The sequence below is a fragment of the Hemitrygon akajei genome, chromosome 7 (genome assembly GCF_048418815.1).
Source record: "Hemitrygon akajei chromosome 7, sHemAka1.3, whole genome shotgun sequence".
Lineage (NCBI taxonomy): Eukaryota > Metazoa > Chordata > Chondrichthyes > Myliobatiformes > Dasyatidae > Hemitrygon > Hemitrygon akajei.
Window position 1 is genome coordinate 71,489,561 of NC_133130.1, and position 19,224 is coordinate 71,508,784.

Genomic DNA, 19,224 nt, shown 5'->3' on the forward strand with positions numbered 1-19,224 from the left:
TAGCTTTGTTTCTTTTAGCCAGTTCCTGATGACCCACATTACACAAGAAACATCTTGTACTCTTTTGAAAGTCCTTAAATGAACAAACAATATTTGTTTAACTTTGTATAGTACAAACTGGTTAAGATGTTTTTAAGATCCAAAAAGTATATCTGGGTTCCTTTGCCTTACATACACATGAATCATTTCTGTCTTTTGGGGAAAAATTGGTACTGCAGTCAGTGAAAAGAAAAATTCATCCTATGGTGGACGTTGAAGTAGTACCACTGCCAAAGCATTTTTAGTTGGTTTATTGTGAAAAGGGACTAATTTTTTCTTTGTATTTTGAAGACATTTAGTCTCAAAATGACTGCTGATGCAAGTTAAATTACTCGAGCATTTCTGTATGTTCTCTTACCAGTGCTTGACATTTAACATATGTTCTTTCCTAGAACTTGTCCTGAGCATTTTGTTCATTTATATCATACCTCCTTTTTGATGTTATAAATTTATCATTCTCTAATTACACTTAAAATAATTCTATCAAATCAATTTTTCCTTTACATTGCTGTTAATCATGGCATTCTGAGTATGAAAATAGGTTTGAAGGTTAAATAGTTTTGTTCACACAATGGAAGTAAAATGTCAATAAGAATACCAATACCAATACCAGTACCAATAAATAAGTAAGAGAAGCTGGAATTTTGAAAGTTGTGTGATTCTCAAAACTGACAATATAGAATCAAGGTCTCATGTATTGTGACTGGCAGTATTTCATAGAACATAGAATGGTACAGCACAGTATGAGCCCTCTGGCCCATGCTGTTCTACCAGTTTTTTTTAACTTACTCCATGTTCATCTTTAACCCTTCCCTCCTACATAGCCCATCACCCTCAATTTTTCTTTCATCCACGTGCCTATCTAAGAGACTCTTAAATGCCCCTAATGTATCAGCCTCTACTAGCAGCAATGCATTCTGGGCATTTGTCCTTCTTTGTGTTTCTATATTTTAAAAAATCTCTGAAATCCTCCCTAAGCTTCCCTTTACCCACTTTGAAAGGACAGTCTCTGTCCTAGCTGAACAGATATAAAGAAGGGAAGGGGAATAAACTTTACCTGCAGCTTTTTCCTGTCTCTGACTGAAGCTTCTAACTCCTTCCATTCTAAGCCTCAGGATCAGCACTCTAACCTGTGCACTCTAACAATGGATAATTTTTACAAGGATATTTAGATGATAAAGATGAAATGCAATCTCTAATTCTGGTCTCCATTTGTGATGAAGGATGGAGGGATTAAAAATTAGTTAATGGAGAGCAGGAATTAATGGAATTTTCTCAAGGGTGGGAGGTAGTGACTTGTGGGGAACCAAGTCATCACCATTATATGCTTGGGTGCCAAATATTCAAAATATATTGATAACCTAAATGAAGAAACCAAATACATTTCAGACAGTGAAACGGTTTTGGGTTGTGAGGAGAGCACAACGAGCCTCCGAGGTAATTTTGGGCAGTTGAATGAGTGGATAGTTTTATGGCAGTAGAATTTAAGGTAGACAAATGTGAAGTTATCAAGTTCGGTTGAGGGGATTGTCCAATATACCACACTGCTACCAATACACTTATTTCGATACATTGACATGGCCTGAACAGTATACATTGCCTATTGACCTGCATTATTGGCCAGCTAAACTGAATCTAAAACCACAGAGATCAACCATTGCCAGAATATTGTCTTGGATTGAAGTAGACTTATTATAACTTTAACAACCTTGTGATGAATGCCTTGGTCAAATACCCTCCATTAAAAAGAACAGCTTCTAATTCTGCTAATTAGAATTTAATTTAATTAAAATTAAAGATCTGTTGTGCTGATGTCAATGTAACAAAACATCCCAAGATGTATTGCATGATATAGTCAAATAAAAGCTGATGTTGAGTTGTGTAACAATGTAAGTGGCCAAAGGAGTAGATCATTGAAGACCATATTAATGGAGTTGACAATTTCAAAGGCAGATGTTTCAAAGGGGAATTTCATTGTTTAAACTTGGATATCCAAGGTAACAATTACATTCAGAAATACTTGAGGTCAGAGTTGGGCAAATGCAAATCTTTTGGAAGATTGCTAGAGCAGATTTGATGGGGATTCTGAAGGAGGTATTTGAAAACAGTGAAAGAATTTTAAAATCAAGGCATTGCTTCACCAGAGCAACGCACATAAAATGCTGGAGAAACTCAGAGGTCAGGCAGCATCTATGGAAATGAATAAACTGTTGATGTTTTGGGCCAAGATACTTTATCAGGACGAGAAAGATAGGGGGAATTAGCCATAATAAGAAGGTGGGGGAGAGGGGAAGGAGTACAGGCTAGTGATAGGTGAAGCCAGGAGGGTGGGCGAAAGGGATATGATACAAAAGCTTAGAGGTGCTAGGTGTTAAAGGTAAAGGGCTAGAGAAGAAGGAATCTGATAGAGGAGACTGGTTCATGGGAGAAAGGGCAAGGGGAGGTGATAGGCAGGTGAGGAGAAGAGGTAAGGAGGGGAAATTAAAGAAGGGAGGAGGAAAACTACAGGAAGTTAGACAAATCGATATTCATGCCTTCAGGTTGACAGCTCCCTAGATGGAATGAGGTTTTGTTCCTCCAACCTGAGAATGGCATGATTGCGGTGGTAGATGAGGTCATGAACTGGCATATCAGAATGGGAGTTGGAATTGAAATGGTTGGCCACCAGGAAATCCTGCTTTTTTCAGTGGAAGCGAAGGTCCAGAACAAAGTAGTCCCCCAATCTACATAATGTTTCACCAATATAGAGGAGACCATATCAAGAGCATCACTTAACCAGGTCAGCTGGTAAACTTGGCTAGTGCAAATTACTCAGGGAGTGGGTACGCCAGCTCACCAATATCTTCACAAACATCTTCAACACTTCACTCATCCAGGCTGCCATCCCTATCTTCTTCAAATCAGCCACCATCATCCCTGTACCAAAGAACTCTATATCTTCAGAACTAAATGACTCCCATCCAGTAGCACTGATGCCTAACATCATGAAGTGCTCTGAACAGCTGGTAATGGCACAGATCAAAAACTTAATTCCTGCTACAATGAACACTTACCAATATGCTAACCGACAGAACTACTCTATAACAGATGCTATAGCATCTATCATGCACCTGGCCTTGACACACTGAGAAAGCAAGAACACTTGTGTCAGAATGTTTTCTGGATTTCAGTTCTATATTTAACACTATTGTCTCACAGACTTGGTGAACAAACCCCTGCTTCTTGGTCTAAGTACACCTCTGTGCAACTGAGTATTGGACTTCCTTGTCAACAGATCTTAGATAGTCAGGACACACAGCCACTCCTTCCTCCCCATCATCCTCAGCATAGTTACATTACAGAGCTGTATGCTGAGTTCACTGCTGTACACTCTGCTCACACACGACTGCACAGCCAAACACCCAAGTAATCACATTGTCAAGTCCACTGAAGACAGGACAAGGGTGGGACTCATCACCAACAACAAAGACATAGCCTGTAGAGCTCAAAGAACATTTATTATCAAAGTATGTACACAATACAACCTTGAGAGAGGAGTTGGAAGAGCATGAGGCCCGGTGCCAGAGCAATAACCACAACCTCAATATCAACAAGGCAAAAGAGATAGTTATCAACTTCTGGAGAATTCATAACCTTCTCACCCCTTTTTATATTGGCCACAGAACAGTGGAAACTAGGAACAGTTTTAAGCTCCTTGGAGTGTACATCTCGCACAACCTGTCACGGTCCCAGAACACAATAAAGAAAGCTCACCAACATCTCTACTTTCTACTAAAGAGAGCTGGGCTATGCACCTCAATCTGTCCTTCTACAGATGCACAGTAGAGAGCATCCCAACATGCTGCTTCGCTACGTGATGCAGAAACTGCTTTGTGATAGACAAAGCTCTACAACAGGTTAATACTGCCCAATGTATCACTGGCACCAGCCTACCCAGCATCAAGCACATATATACATTAAGCTATCACCAGAAGGGATGTCCACTTACAATGGAGATGAGGATTTTCTTCAGCCATACAGTGGTGAATCTGAGAAATTCATCATCACAGATTGCTGTGGAGGCTAAGTCATTGGGAATTTTAAATTGGAGTTTGAAAGATTCTTGATGAACAAGTGCATCAAAGATTATGGGTCAATTAGCCTAATTGTATTCTTATGTTAAGACCATAACACATCTCATAGACTCTAGGCCCAAACATACTGATGCAATCACAGCGAAAGCACACCAGCAACTCTATCAGGTGTGTGAGATTTGTTATGTCACCAAAGACTCCAGCAAATTTCTACAAATGCAGAAATCCTGACTGGTGTGTGGGGCCTTGATGTACAGCATTGCAAAATCCTGCAGAGGGATGTTGACTCAGCTATCTCCATCACAGGCACAAACCACCCCCCCCCACCCCACCATTGAAAGTAATCCTTCAAGAGCATAGCATCAACCATTAAGAACCCTCACCACCTACAGTGGTGCTAGAAAGTCTGTGAACCCTGTAGAATTGTCTCTATTTCTGCATAAATATGACTATGAATAAATATGGCATAAATATTTCTGCCATGTGCAGAAGTTCGCTGATGACACGGCCATAGTGGGGTGTGTCAGGAATGGACAGGAGGAGGAGTATAGGAAACTGATACAGGACTTTGTGATATGGTGCAACTCAAACTACCTGCGTCTCAATATCACCAAGACCAAGGAGATGGTGGTGGACTTTAGGAGGTCTAGGCCTCATATGGAGCCAGTGATCATTAATGGAGAACGTGTGGAGCAGGTTAAGACCTACAAGTATCTGGGAGTACAGTTAGACGAGAAGCTTGACTGGACTGCCAACACAGATGCCTTGTGCAGGAAGGCACAGAGTCGAATGTACTTCCTAAGAAGGTTGGCGTCATTCAATGTCTGCAGTGAGATGCTGAAGATGTTCTATAGGTCAGTTGTGGAGAGCGCCCTCTTCTTTGTGGTGGCGTGTTGGGGAGGAAGCATTAAGAAGAGGGACGCCTCACGTCTTAATAAGCTGGTAAGGAAGGCGGGCTCTGTCGTGGGCAAAGGACTGGAGAGTTTAACATCGGTAGCTGAGCGAAGGGCGCTGAGTAGGCTACGGTCAATTATGGATAACTCTGAACATCCTCTACATAGCACCATCCAGAGACAGAGAAGCAGTTTCAGTGACAGGTTACTATCAATGCAATGCTCCTCAGACAGGATGAAGAGGTCAATACTCCCCAATGCCATTAGGCTTTACAATTCTACCTCCAGGACTTAAGAACTTTTTAAAAGCTATTAATGCTTTTTGAGATGGTGATTTAGATGCATATCATATTTTTTTTTTACTGAGTTAAGTATTGTATGTAATTAGTTTTGCTACAGCAAGTGTATGGGACATTGGAAAAAAAGTTGAATTTCCCCATGGGGATGAATAAAGTATCTATCTATCTATCTATCTTAAAATGTGATTACATCTTCATGCAAGGCCTAAAACTAGATAAAGGGCACCCAATTAAATAACACAAAAACACTACACTTGTTCATTTATTTATTGAAAAATTATTCAATATTACATGTTGGAATAAGTATGTGAACCTTTGCTTTCAGTAACTGGTGTGGACCCCCCCCCCACCCCCCGCACAGCAATAAGTTCAATCAAATGTTTTGGTAACTGCTGATCAGTCCTGCACATCGGCTTGGAGGAATGTTAGGCCATTGTTCCTTATAAAGCTGCTGCATCTCAGGGACATTTGTGGGCTTCCTTGCACAAGCTGCTTGGTTCCGGTCCTTCCACAACATTTCTATAGGATTAAGATCAGGACTTCGACTCAGCCATTCCAGAACACCAGTTTTATTCTTTTCAAACCATTCTGTTATTGATTTACTCGTCTTTCATATCCTTGTCTTGTTGCAATATCCAACTTCTATTAAGCTTCAGGTGATGGACTGCTACCCTGACATTCTCCTGTAAAATGTCTTAATTCGATTGTTGAGGGAACAATTAATTCAGAATTGAAAATTTCCAGGCCCTGAGGTAGCAAAGCAAACCTTGATGTTCCTTCCACCATGTGTCACGGTTAGAATGAGGTTTTGGTGTTGGTGTGCAAGTATAAAGAACAAGTATAATGTTTTTCACGTCATTTGTTTAATTGGGTTTTCTTTATTTAGTCTTAGGACTTGCGTGAGGAAGACCTGATCACATTTTAGGTCATATTTATGCAGAAGTAGAGAAAATTCTACAGGGTTCACAAACTTAATAGCACCACTGTTTTATATGCCCTCTTCTCTTCACTGCCACCAGGAAGGCAGTACAGGAGTCTGAAGACCCACACCCAACGTTCTTCCCCTCTGCATTCACATATCTGAATGGTCCATAAACCAATTAATGGTTCCTTGCTTTTCTTTTGCAATATTTTTTTAAACATTTCTAACGTGTAGTAATTTGTCTTACTACTGTCACAAAGCTACAAATTTCACTACTTATGTCTGTGACAATAAATCTCATTTTGTTTTAGAAGGCGACTGCCCCTTTTTCCAGATAAATTAGAAGTAGGCAATTATTTCACAAAAAAGGGAGTTTTGCTTATGGTGCTGATGCTGAAAGGACTAGAGTTTGAGCAATAAATCTTTATCTTGTGTTTATAGACTTCCACCTGTGGTTATTTATATAATCAGAAACTTGGCAAAACAGAAGAAATAAATTTGTGTCTAAAGCACTGGTCAAGAAGTCTTTAATTTTGGTAAAGATGTGGGAATTAGAAAAGTTCCTTCTGCTACAATTGCTTTTATAATACAGTTGCATTCTTGCTAGTGGCTCCGTGCAAGCACTCCTTGCGGTATACCATATGCAGCAGGTAATTTGGGTCATGACATTGCCAGGTGAATGTCAAATTCCATTGTTCATATTCTGGAAACAGCTCTTCCAGATACACCAACTAGAATTAATGCTTGGCTGAAGTGCCGGGAGCTAAATATTATGAATTATATTTGTTCATATTAGAGCCAAGGGCAAAAGAAGGCCATTATTTTCACCTGTGCAGTTAAACCAATTTCAAAATTGAAATTTCAGTTTGCTTGAAGATTAAACGTTTAAATCAAAATGCATTCTTTGGTGCAGCGCATTGAAAGCTATTGACAAATTGGAGGTTAATAGTTGGCTTATGTTGATCTTGTAATCCATGGAATGCATGGCCATGAAAGAGCCTTAATTTAATTTATGTTAAAAGCCAGAGAAAGGATAATTGTCTTTGCCAAATGGATACATTATCATGAGATAATTTTGTTATTGAGAATAAAATCTCACAATTTCGGAATAAAATGCAAATGACAATGTGTTTGAAAATAGATGTCTGCTTTGACTAAATAATTGCTCTCAATGATACTAATTCTGAAATTAAAAACTGCAGGTATGGCAGTTATTCATCAGGCATGATGTTCCGTGGAGACAAACAATTGATGTTTCAGATCAATAACCCTTCGTCAAAACTGGTGAAGAAGAAAGGTTGATCTGTTTTTTCTGATGAGTTCACTCCATTCTTCTTCTTTGGATGAAGCTTGGGCTATTGTATTCAAAGTAGTTTCAGTTTTCATATCTGAACTGTTTAAAGTTATTCCACGGGTTGTTTTACAGCACAATTGCTATTTCATATTTCCTCTGTTGCCTAACACATAAGTGATTAGTCATTGTGGAGGTCATTTTGAAAATACCATGCCAAACGGATCACCTGATACTGGAAAATGTGTTGGTAGGTAATTAAAGTTCAGCATTACTCTATCCAGCTTGCAAAGTTCCTCCTGTTTGGCTTGCTGGTTGTAGAAAGTACAATTGAAATACGTGAATTAATTTTAGGTGGTATTTGGGGCTGTAATTCACTTTTTACTGGAACATTCTCTTTTTTTTTAAAAAGAGAAAATCAAATCTTCCAGTAGCTTATTTAGCAACAAACAAGAAATCAAGCAGTTATTTTAGACTCTTGCGGGGCTTATGATTTGACAACCAGCTTCATATCGTTAGTAAATTTTATTAAATTGTCACACAAAATCTTGCTGAAAGAAATTTTACACCAACTGCAAAAATATATTTCTCCATGAAAATGCTCATCTGCTGGATGTTCAAGTTCTGTTGAGTTAGTTCTGCTTAGCTTCCAATGATTTTTTAAAAGTTGATTTTAAGCTTTGTGAAGGTGGCAGGGTTTTCTTGGTTTGTATTAGAATGACCATGTAAAGTCAGTAATTCCATTGATGAAATCACAACTCTTTTAGTTTCTTAGAGGTGCATAGGGTTGAAAAAAATATTTCATGGTAATGTGAACTATTATTGCGCAGTTTGTGTCATGGGGTCATGCGGTTGGTATAAGGGAAAAGTGGATTAGAGGGGAACAGAATTAGAGTTTATTCACCCTGAGTGTATTGGAATGCAGAATGCACTACCTGAGTGGAAGGTGGAGACAGGTGCATTTGCAAACTATCTAAATAAGCACTTGAATTGTCAAAGCATGGTGAGCTGCAGACTAAATGTAGATTGGTATTTGGTGGTTGACCTTGGAATGCGGTGTCAAAGGGCATATCTGTCCGATAGCTCATTCACATTTTCATGAAACATGCTGGGGTCCTTCAACTGCCTGACTGAAATTTCGTGCTCAGTTTGAGTTGGTCCGTAATTTCAGCTGTTGTAGACTAAGTTTTAAGTTGGTATTTTAATTAGAACTCAGCAGAAGATTGAACATCAAAGCTTTGGATAAGAGTAATTGTTTTTTTGATTGGAGTGGACAATGGAAATTCAAAGGAAAATTCATGCATGAGTATTTTCAGTGATAATACTTCTGTCTCGGGAACTTGGTTAATATTGTGATTCTACAAATGCTAAAACTAGTCTCTGGGCACACATGGGTAAACAAAAACAAAGCCATGGGATGCCTATTTCTTTTAACCTGTTTTTCAAGTGCTGCACATAGAACACATTAAGGAACTCATGGACCTTAGTGAACCCATCCAGTAATTTTTGAAACACTTCAGTAGCTTTTGTAAAATTATTAACCAAATTTACATGCCACAGTTTACATAGTGGGACTTGAACCTGGGGTCTTGGGATTATTAATTCTGCTCTTTGGGTAACCAGTTGCATTACGTACTTGAACTCCTGTGTCTGAATATTGTACAACATTGCCAGTTTAAATTTTGATGTGAAGGGGAGAGAAAATTTTTGAGTCAGTTAGACAAAAAAAATTATAATACCTTGGTTATTGCACCTACAACAGTCCACTTGAATTATTCATTCCTCTAGATTTTTGTATGAGCTGTTCACTTGATTTCACAATAGATAATAGACAATAGACAGTAGTTGCAGGAGTAGGCCATTCAGCCCTTCTAACCAGCACCACCATTCACTGTGATCATGGCTGATCATACACAATCAGTACTCCGTTCCTGCCCTCTCCCCATATCCCTTGACCCCGCTATCTATAAGAACTTTTATCTAACTCTCTCTTGAATGCATCCAGAGACTTGGCCTCCACTACCTTCTGGGGCAGAGCATTCCACATATTCACCACTCTCTGGGTGAAAAAGTTTTTCCGCATCTCTGTTCTAAATGGCCTACCCCTTATTCTTAAACTGTGGCCTCTAGTTCTGGACTCACCCATCAGCGAGAACATGCTTCCTGCCTCCAACGTGTCCAATCCCTTAATAATCTTATATGTTTCATCCTTCTAAATTCCAGTGTATACAAGCCCAGTCGCTCCAATCTTTCAACATATGACAGTCCCGCCATTCCGGGAATTAACCTTGTGAACCTACGCTGCACTCCCTCAATAGCAAGAATGTCCTTCCTCAAATTTGGAGACCAAAACTGCACACAGTACTCCAGGTGGCGTCTCACCAGGGCCCTGTACAGCTGCAGAAGGACTTCTTTACTCCTATACTCAATTCCTCTTGTTATAAAGGCCAGCATGCCATTAGCTTTCTTCACTGCCTGCTGTACCTGCATGCTTGCTTTCATTGACTGATGTACAAGAACACCTAGATCTCGTTGTACTTCCCCTTTTCCTAACTTGACTCCATTTAGATAGTAATCTGCCTTCCTGTTCTTGCCACCAAAGTGGATAACCTCACATTTATCCACATTAAACTGCATCTGCCATACACTTGCCCACTCACCCAACCTGTCCAAGTCACCCTGCATTCTCATACCATCCTCCTGACATTTCACACTGCCACCCAGCTTTGTGTCATTGGCAAATTTGCTGATGTTACTTTTAATCCCTTCATCTAAATCATTAATGTATATTGTAAACAGCTGCGGTCCCAGCACTGAACCTTGCGGTACCCCACTGGTCACAGCCTGCCATTCCAAAAGGGACCCGTTAATCGCTACTCTTTGTTTCCTGTCAGCCAGCCAATTTTCAATCCATGTCAGTACTCTGCCCCCAATACCATGTGCCCTAATTTTGCCCACTAATCTCCTATGTGGGACTTTATCAAAAGCTTTCTGGAAGTCCAGGTACACTACATCCACTGGCTCTCCCTTGTCCATTTTCATAGTTACATCCTCAAAAAACTCCAGAAGATTAGTCAAGCATGATTTTCCCTTCATAAATCCATGCTGACTCGGACTGATCCTTCTACTGCTATCCAAATGTGTCGTAATTTCCTCTTTTATAATTGGCTCCAGCATCTTTCCCACCACTGACGTCAGGCTAACCGGTCTATAATTCCCTGTTTTCTCTCTCCCTCCTTTCTTGAAAAGTGGGACATTAGCCACCCTCCAATCAGCAGGAACTGTTCCTGAATCTATAGAACATAGGAAAATGATTACCAATGCGTCCACAATTTCTAGAGCCACCTCTTTAAGTACCCTGGGATGCAGACCATCAGGTCCCGGGGACTTATCAGCCTTCAGACTTAACAGTCTATCCAACACCGTTTCTTGCCTAATATAAATTTCCTTCAGTTTATTCTTTACCCTAGTTCCTTTGGCCACTATTACATCTGGGAGTTTGTTTGTGTCTTCCCTAGTGAAGACAGATCCAAAGTACCTGTTCAACTTGTCTGCCATTTCCTTGTTCCCCATAATAAATTCACCCGTTTCTGTCTTCAATGGCCCAATTTTGGTCTTAACTATTTTTTTGCTATTCATATACCAAAAGAAGCTTTTACTATCCTCCTTTTATATTCTTGGCTAGTTTATCTTTGTACCTCATTTTTTCTCAGCGTATTGCCTTTTTTGTTATCTTCTGTTGCTCTTTAAAAGCTTCCCAGTCCTCTGGTTTCCTGCTCATCTTTGCTATGTTATACTTCTTCTCTTTTATTTTTTACTGCCCTTTACTTCCCTTGTCAGCCATGGCCGCCCCTTACTCCCCTTAGGATCTTTCTTCCTCTTTGGAATGAACCGATCCTGCAGTTTCTGCATTATTCCCAGAAATACCTGCCATTGTTGTTCCACTGTCTTCCCTGCTAGGGTATTGTTCCATTGAACTTTGGCCAGCTCCTCCCTCATAGCTCCATAGTTCCCTTTGTTCAACTGTAATACTGGCACATCCGATTTTCTCCTTCTCAAATTGTAGGTTAAAACATATCATATTATGGTCACTACCACCTAATGGTTCCTTTACCTCGAGGTCCCTGATCAAATCCGGTTCATTGCACAACACTAAATCTAGAATTGCCTTCTCCCTGGTAGGCTCCAGTACAAGCTGTTCTAAGAATCCATCTCGGAGGCAATCCACAAACTCCTTTTCTTGGAGTCCAGTACCATTCTGATTCTCCCAGTCTACCTGCATGTTGAAATCCCCCATGACAACTGTATCATTACCTTTGCGACATGCCAATTTTAACTCTTCATTCAACTTACACCGTACATCCAGACTGCTGTTACACCCCACATCTCCGAACTCTTCTATTTTTGTCTGGATCTTAATGGTTTTTAATATTGCTGCAACTGGGTGGGTGCCTGAGGAGAATTCAGAGGAAATGCTGAAGCCTGTTTATACAGACATTTTGGCTGTTCACATAACTCCATATAACCTTATGCTGTAATGTTACCTCATGCCCAATAGCTAAATTGCAGCAAGGGTCAGTTGAGATTGATTGATTCTAAGATGCCTATTGTGACAATAAACCGTATTTGGTCAACAATTATCAGGATGAACCTTTATTTGGCATGTGTAAAATTCTATCCATGAATCAAGCTGCTTTTCCACTCCATTGGTCAAGTACTGTCTTTAAAGGAGAAACATTAGATAAACAAAGTGGTAGTGCAAACAGAGTCTCACCATGTACTGTTTAACAAGAAATGGAAATGTAATTGGATAGATGCACTGTTGTATTATTTACTTCACTGCAGCAGATTTCAATGAATGCTGTGTTAGTACTTGGTTTCCATGTTTCCCTTTATTTATTGTATTCAGTAGCATGGGAATAGACAATCTACAATGTATGAAAAATTGTAAGTGGCACAGAGAGAAAATGGTTTTAGAAACAGTAACATGTTTGTTTTGGCACCACCAGCTAAAGGCAAAAAGGTCATTTATGTTATAAATAGAACACTGCACTCATTGAGCAGGGGGTCTCACTTTTCTCCTTACAATTTTTAATTAAACAAATATTTTTTCCATTTCCATTTTTAAATCCCAAAATAAATCTCACTTTTCCAGTTTCCACGAAGGATCCATATAACCAGCTCTAAATGTGAGTTTTTGTGTGCCTTCTGCCTATTGTGGTAACCAGTAGTGATAGTCTTAGCACAATTGCACAGAAAGACCCTTCGTCCATTTAGCCTGTGCTGAGCTGTTACGCTGCCTAGTCCCATTGACCTGCACTTGGAAAATTGCATTCCATATCGCTCCCATCCATGTACTTATGCCCTCCTGATTTCTCTCAAGTGTTCTCTTGCATTTCCTAAACTCTTTAAGTGCCTCACTTGTTCCTTGCTGATTAATCCTGCTCTGCACCTCCTCCTCCTCACTAACCAGGGCTTCAAAATCCCTTCAAAACCAGAGTTCCCTAAACCTGTTGGCTTTGCCTTTGTTTCTAACAGAAGCGTACAAACTCTCTACTCTCAACATTTCAACCCGAGGACCAATCCTGTCTTTCTCCATAATTATCTTGAAACATTGGGCTTTTGCTCAACAGGCTTATGCAGTAACGGGACGAGGCAAAGTAGGTTTATCCATATTAATTGCGGAAAGGACGTAAATGTGTGAGGCTGGTGTTCTGTGCTCGGTGTCAGATGTGGGAAGTCCTAGAATCTCGCAGCCTCCTGGACAGCCATATCTGCACCCAGTGTGTCAAGCTGCAGCTCCTAAGGGACCGCATTAGGGAACGAGTTGCAGCCCAATGACATTCGTCTGGTCAGGGAAAGTGAGGAGGTGATAGAAAGGAGTTATAGGCAGGTGGTCACACCAGGGGCCACAGGAGTCAGACAAGTGGGTAATAGTCAGGAGAGGGAAGGGGAAGAGTCGGGTGCTGGAGAGTACCCCTGTGGCTGTCCCCCTGAACAATAAGTACTCCTGTTTGAGTACTGTTGGGGGGGACAGCCTACCTGGGGGAAGCAACAGTGGTCGTGCCTTTGGCACAGAGTCTGGCCCTGTGGCTCAGAAGGGTAGGGAAGGGAAGAGGAAGGCAGTAGTGATAGGGGACTCTATAGCTAGGGGGTCAGACAGGCGATTCTGTGGATGCTGGAAAGAAACTTGGATGTTAGTTTGCCCCCCAGGTGTCAGGGTCTGGGATGTTTCAGATCGCATCCATGATATCCTGCAGTGGTAGGGAAACAGCCAGAAGTCGTGATACATATTGGTACCAATGACATAGGTAGGAAAAGGGGAAGAGGTCCTGAAAACAGACCACAGTGAGTTGGGAAGGAAGTTGAGAAGCAGGACCGCAAAGAGTAATCTCAGATTTACTGTCTGTGCTACGTAACAGTGAGTATAGGAATAGAATGAGGTGGAGGATAAATGCGTGGCTGAGGGATTGGAGCAGGGGGCAGGGATTCAGATTTCTGGATCATTGGGACCTCTTTTGGGGCAGGTGTGACCTGTACGAAAAGGATGGGTTGCACTGGAATCCCAGGGGGACCAATATCCTGGCGGGGAGGTTTGCTGAGGCTACTGGGGAGAGTTTCATGTAGAATTGTTTGGGGGGGTGGGAACCGAAATGAAGAGACTGGGGAAGAGGAGGTTGCTTCACAAATAGAGAAAGCTTGGAGACAGTGTGTGAGGGAGGATAGGCAGGTGACAAAGAAGGGACATGCTCAGACCAGCGGTTTGAGATGTGTCTATTTTAATGCAAGTAGTGTTGTGAACAAAGTGGATGAGCTTAGAGCACTGATCAGTACTTGGAGATATGATGTGGTGGCCATTACAGAGACTTGGATGGCTCAGGGACAGGAATGGTTACTTCAAGTGTCGGGTTTTAGATGTTTCAGAAAGGACAGGGAGGGAGGTAAAAGAGGTGGGGGCATGGCACTGTTGATCAGAGATAGTGTCACAGCTGCAGAAAAGGTGGACGCCATGGAGGGATTGTCTACAGAGTCTCTGTGGGTAGAGGTTAGGAACAGGAAGGGTCAATAACTTTACTGGGTGTTTTTTATAGGCCGCCCAATAGTAACAGGGATATTGAGGAGCAGATAGGGAAACAGATCCTGGAAAGGTGTAATAATAACAGAGCTGTCGTGGTGGGAGATTTTAGTTTCCTAAATATCGATTGGCATCTCCCTAGAGCAAGGGGTTTAGATGGGGTGGAGTTTGTTAGGTGTGTTCAGGAAGGTATCTTGACACAATATGTAGATAAGACTACAAGAGGAGAGACTGTACTTGATTTGGTATTGGGAAATGAACCTGGTCAGGTGTCAGATCTCTCAGTGGGAGAGCATTTTGGAGATAGTGATCACAATTCTATCTGCTTTACCATAGTATTGGAGAGGGATAAAGACAGACAAGTTAGGAAAGCATTTTATTGGAGTAGGGGGAATTATGAGGCTGTCAGGCAGGAACTTGAAAGCTTAAATTGGGAACAGATGTTCTCAGGGAAAGGCACTGAAGAAATGTAGCAAACGTTCAGGGATATTTGTGTGGAGTTCTGCATAGGTATGTTCCAATGAGACAGGGAAGTTATGGTAGGGTGCAGGAACCGTGGTGTATAAAGGCTGTTGTAAATCTAGTCAAGAAGGAAAGAAAAGCTTACAAAAGGTTCAAAAAAACTCAGTAATGATAGAGATCTAGAAGAAAATAAGGCTAACAGAAAGGAGCTTAAGGAGGAAATTAGGAGAGCTAGAAGGGGCCATGAGAAGGCCTTGGCAGGCAGGATTAAGGAAAACCCCAAGACATTCTACAGGCATGTGAAGAGCAAGAGGAATAGGACCTATCAAGTGTGACAGTGAAAAAGTGTATATGGAACCGGAGGAAATAGCAGAGGTACTTAATGAATACTTTACTTTAGTATTCACTATGGAAAAGGATCTTGTTGATTGTAGTGATGACTTGCAGCGGACTGAAAAGCTTGAGCATGTAGATATTAAGAAAGAGGATGTGCTGGAGCTTTTGGAAAGCATCAAGTTGGATAAGTCGCCGAGACCACATGAGATGTACCCCAGGCTACTGTGGGAGGTGAGGGAAGAGATTGATGAGCCTCTGGTGATGATCTTTGCATCATCAATAGGGACGGGAGAGGTTCCGGAGGATTGGAGGATTGTGGATGTTGTTCCTTTATTCAAGAAAGGAAGTAGAGATAGCCCAGGAAATTATAGACCAGTGAGTCTTACTTCAGTTGTTGGTAAGTTGATGGAGAAGATCCTGAGAGGCAGGATTTATGAACATTTGGAGAGGTGTAATATGATTTGGAATAGTCAGTATGGCTTTGTCAAGGGCAGGTCATGCCTTACAAGCCTGATTGAATTTTTTGAAGATGTGACAAAACACATTGATGAAGGAAGAGCAGTAGATGTAGTGTATATGGATTTCAGCAAGGCATTTGATAAGGTACCCCATGCAAGGCTTATTGAGAAAGTAAGGAGGCATGGGATCCAAGGGGACCTTGCTTTGTGGATCCAGAACTGGCTTGCCCACAGAAGGCAAAGAGTGGTTATAGATGGGTCATATTCTGCATGGAGGTTGTTGATCAGTGGGGTGCCTCAGGGATCTGTTCTGGGAGCCTGACTCTTCATGATTTTTATAAATGACCTGGATGAGGAAGTGGAGGGATGAGTTAGTAAGTTTGCTGATGACACAAAGATTGTGGGTGTTATGGATAGTGTAGAGGGCTGTCAAAAGTTACAGCGGGACATTGATAGGATGCAAAACTAGGCTGAGAAGTGGCAGACGGAGTTCAACCCAGATAAGTGTGAAGTAGTTCATTTTGGTAGGTCAAATGTGATGGCAGAATATAGTATTAATGCTAAGACCCTTTGGCAGTGTGGAGGATCAGAGGGATCCTGGGGTCGGAGTCCATAAACTCAGATAAACACATGCTGTTAAAGCAAGAGAAAGAGACAAAACAAATAGCTCACTGTGATACTAGGATTTTTCAGGTTGGTTTGAGAACCTGGCGGCAGTGGGGAAGAAGCTGTTGTTGAGCGCCAAGGTGTGGGTCTTCAGGCTCCTGTATTTCCAGCTTGATGCTATCATCGAGAAGAGAACGTGGCTTCAGTGGTGGCGGTTCTGAGCAAAGGATCCCAGTTTCCTGAGACAATTGCCTTTTGTAGATTCCCTCAATGGTAAGGAGAACTGTACCCATGATGATGCTGAGTAAGTTGAGCTCTCTCTGCACCTCTGTAACCTGAAAGGATAAAATGACAGTTGAGTTCTTACTGTGCACCCCTTCTTTGCTCAGAAATACATGAGGTGAGCATTTGGGCTCAGTGCCTATTCATAATGAAAGATTGAAGCAGTGTAGATCGTGAAAATCTGAAATAAATACAGGAAATGATAGAAATGCTTGCTCTGTAAGATAGCATTTGTAATAAGAGAAACGGTTGGTATAGGGCAGACAGAGAATGAATGGATCAGGCAAGGGTGCATCTCTAAGATGAAGTTAGTTACTCACATGCATCCTGTGTTTATGGAACCTTCTATTTAATAGATTAATGAAGAGAATTATAGAGAACTTCTCAGTGAGTCCGCCTTGGATACTTGTCCTGGTGCACTGAGTGAATTGACTGCAGGACTGGCAGCACACAATATAGCGGTATTACCTCTATTAGAAAGGCCTAACAGACAGATTGAATGAAAAAGCAGAACAAGAAAAGTCAGCAAAGACTATTTTTCTTTGTGCCTGCACTGACTCAACATTGAGAGCAGGGTTAATTGCAGTGGTTAATTCTCCATACTGAACAATCATTACAGTATTTGTTATATCTTTGGTTGAATGCAAGCTAAATGTGGCTCTGTCAAAATGTTATGGGATTTGAGCTTTCTGAGCTGGCTGCTGTTGAATAATCAAGATTCTATTTAGCGCTAGCATAACATGGAGCCACAGTTAACTCCTTGCCTTCTCTTTTTTTCCATTTGAGTCAGCTGAATCTCATGGGAAAATGGAGACCACTCCAAGTAAAAGTTGTTTTCACACAATCATGAAAAAGTTTTTCACTCCCTGTGACAATAAACAAAAGTACGTCTTTGAATACTGTAATCAAGGGTTCTGATTAGTAATTGGGTTCAGAGTCAGCAAGATGGTATTTTAAAGGGAGTCGATAACTCTTACAGAGGTATAATTGTTTATTTACACAGCTCTGACTTTGTGGTTGTAGTGGAAGTAAGGAACTGTGTGGCATTATGCCATCCTGAGAAGTGGGTCAGAACTTGCAGTTGCAACTACGCCTTTACATTCTGGGCTTGTCTGTTCATTTGAAACACTTAAGTATGAGTTTGTTTTCTGTTCCTTGCATGTAAGACCATAAAAATATTTTGTTTTCTTAACTGTCTTTAAAGTTTTAATTGTGGTTGTGAAGTTGCTTTTTCCAGAAGAGGTGAATTAACTAGGTGACATTTGGTCATTTTCTATCTCATTTTTTTTAGAATTACCATTTTTATTTAACCAGTTTTTTCAACTTGCCCTACTGGGATTTGAATTTGTAATCTCTGCTGACGTGTACCATAAACTTAAGTCAGCTGTATCCATTTCCCACTCTCAGTAATTAGAAGCTTAATTTGTGAAAATATAGCATGCTTGAGAAGAATCCAAAGATTTGGCTCTATTTTTGACGGTTTGATAGAGATTGATTGTTGAAACTAAATCAATAACTCCTTTATCCTTGTATGAAGTGAATCCCAGCATGGTGGAAGACAAATTGGGTAGATAATAGTTTCTTCCTCATCCATGAATTATGTTTCCAAGTTTCCTTTGAGTGCTGTTTCGATTAGTACAGTATATTGCATATACCACTTGTCCTTTACTTGGTGACTTAGAACTATCTAGAATGACTACACTTTATCCTTTAGCATCCAATTTTGTTTCCCTTTTATTTAACAATTTTGATTTGCATGACTATTGATCATCAGTAACCTTTTGGAATGTCTCACCAACACAGTCTGACCATGTAGCATTTAGAAAATGATGAAAGAGGCTCTTGCTTCAAAAGTGATTCAGTGCTGAATGAATTACTACCTCACGGGCATCATGTTCCAGCGGTCTGATGTCCACTCTCACATTTCTATTATTCTTTATATATTTATAAAAATTTGGTATCCTCTTGGTATTGACCAGCTTATCTTTTATTTCATCTTGTCTCTTCTTGCTATTTTTAAGTTAGACGTACACAACACTGGAAGAACTCAGCAGGTCAGGCAGCATCTGTGAGAAAAGAGTAGCCAACGTTTTGGGCCGAGACCCTTCATCAGGAATGGGTATCAGGAATCAGGAATTTTTAAGTTGCCTTCTGTTGGTTTTTAAAAGCTTCCCAATCCTCTAGCTTCCTATGCTACATCAATGACTGCACTGGTGTTGCTTCCTGCATCCATGTGGAACTTGTCAACTTCATCCACTTTGCCTCCAACTTCCACTCTGCCCTCAAATTTACTTGATCCATTTCCGACTTCTCCCTCCCCTTTCTTGATCTCTATGTCTCTGGAGATAACTTATCTACAGATGTCTGTTATAAACCCACAGACTATCACAGCTACCTGCACTATACTTCTTCCCACCCTGTTACTTGTAAAAATGCCATCCCCTTCTCTCAATTCCTCCAGCTCTGCCACATCTTCTCTCAGGATGAG

At 40.8% G+C, this 19,224-nt stretch overlaps 1 protein-coding gene and 1 long non-coding RNA gene across 4 annotated transcripts in view; one reads left to right on the forward strand and one right to left on the reverse strand.

Moving 5' to 3' along the window:
• The window catches only part of commd1 (copper metabolism (Murr1) domain containing 1), a 107,869-nt gene that overhangs the window by 64,151 nt on the left and 24,494 nt on the right, over window positions 1–19,224 (forward strand). The gene's annotated exons all lie outside the window — the stretch shown is intronic.
• LOC140730555 (uncharacterized) overlaps window positions 1–19,224 on the reverse strand; it is a 67,498-nt gene that overhangs the window by 14,765 nt on the left and 33,509 nt on the right. For both annotated transcript variants that reach the window (XR_012099629.1, XR_012099630.1), the window contains exon 2: window positions 16,521–16,789. This is a non-coding gene — a long non-coding RNA (uncharacterized lncRNA). The remainder of the gene's footprint in view (window positions 1–16,520; window positions 16,790–19,224) is intronic.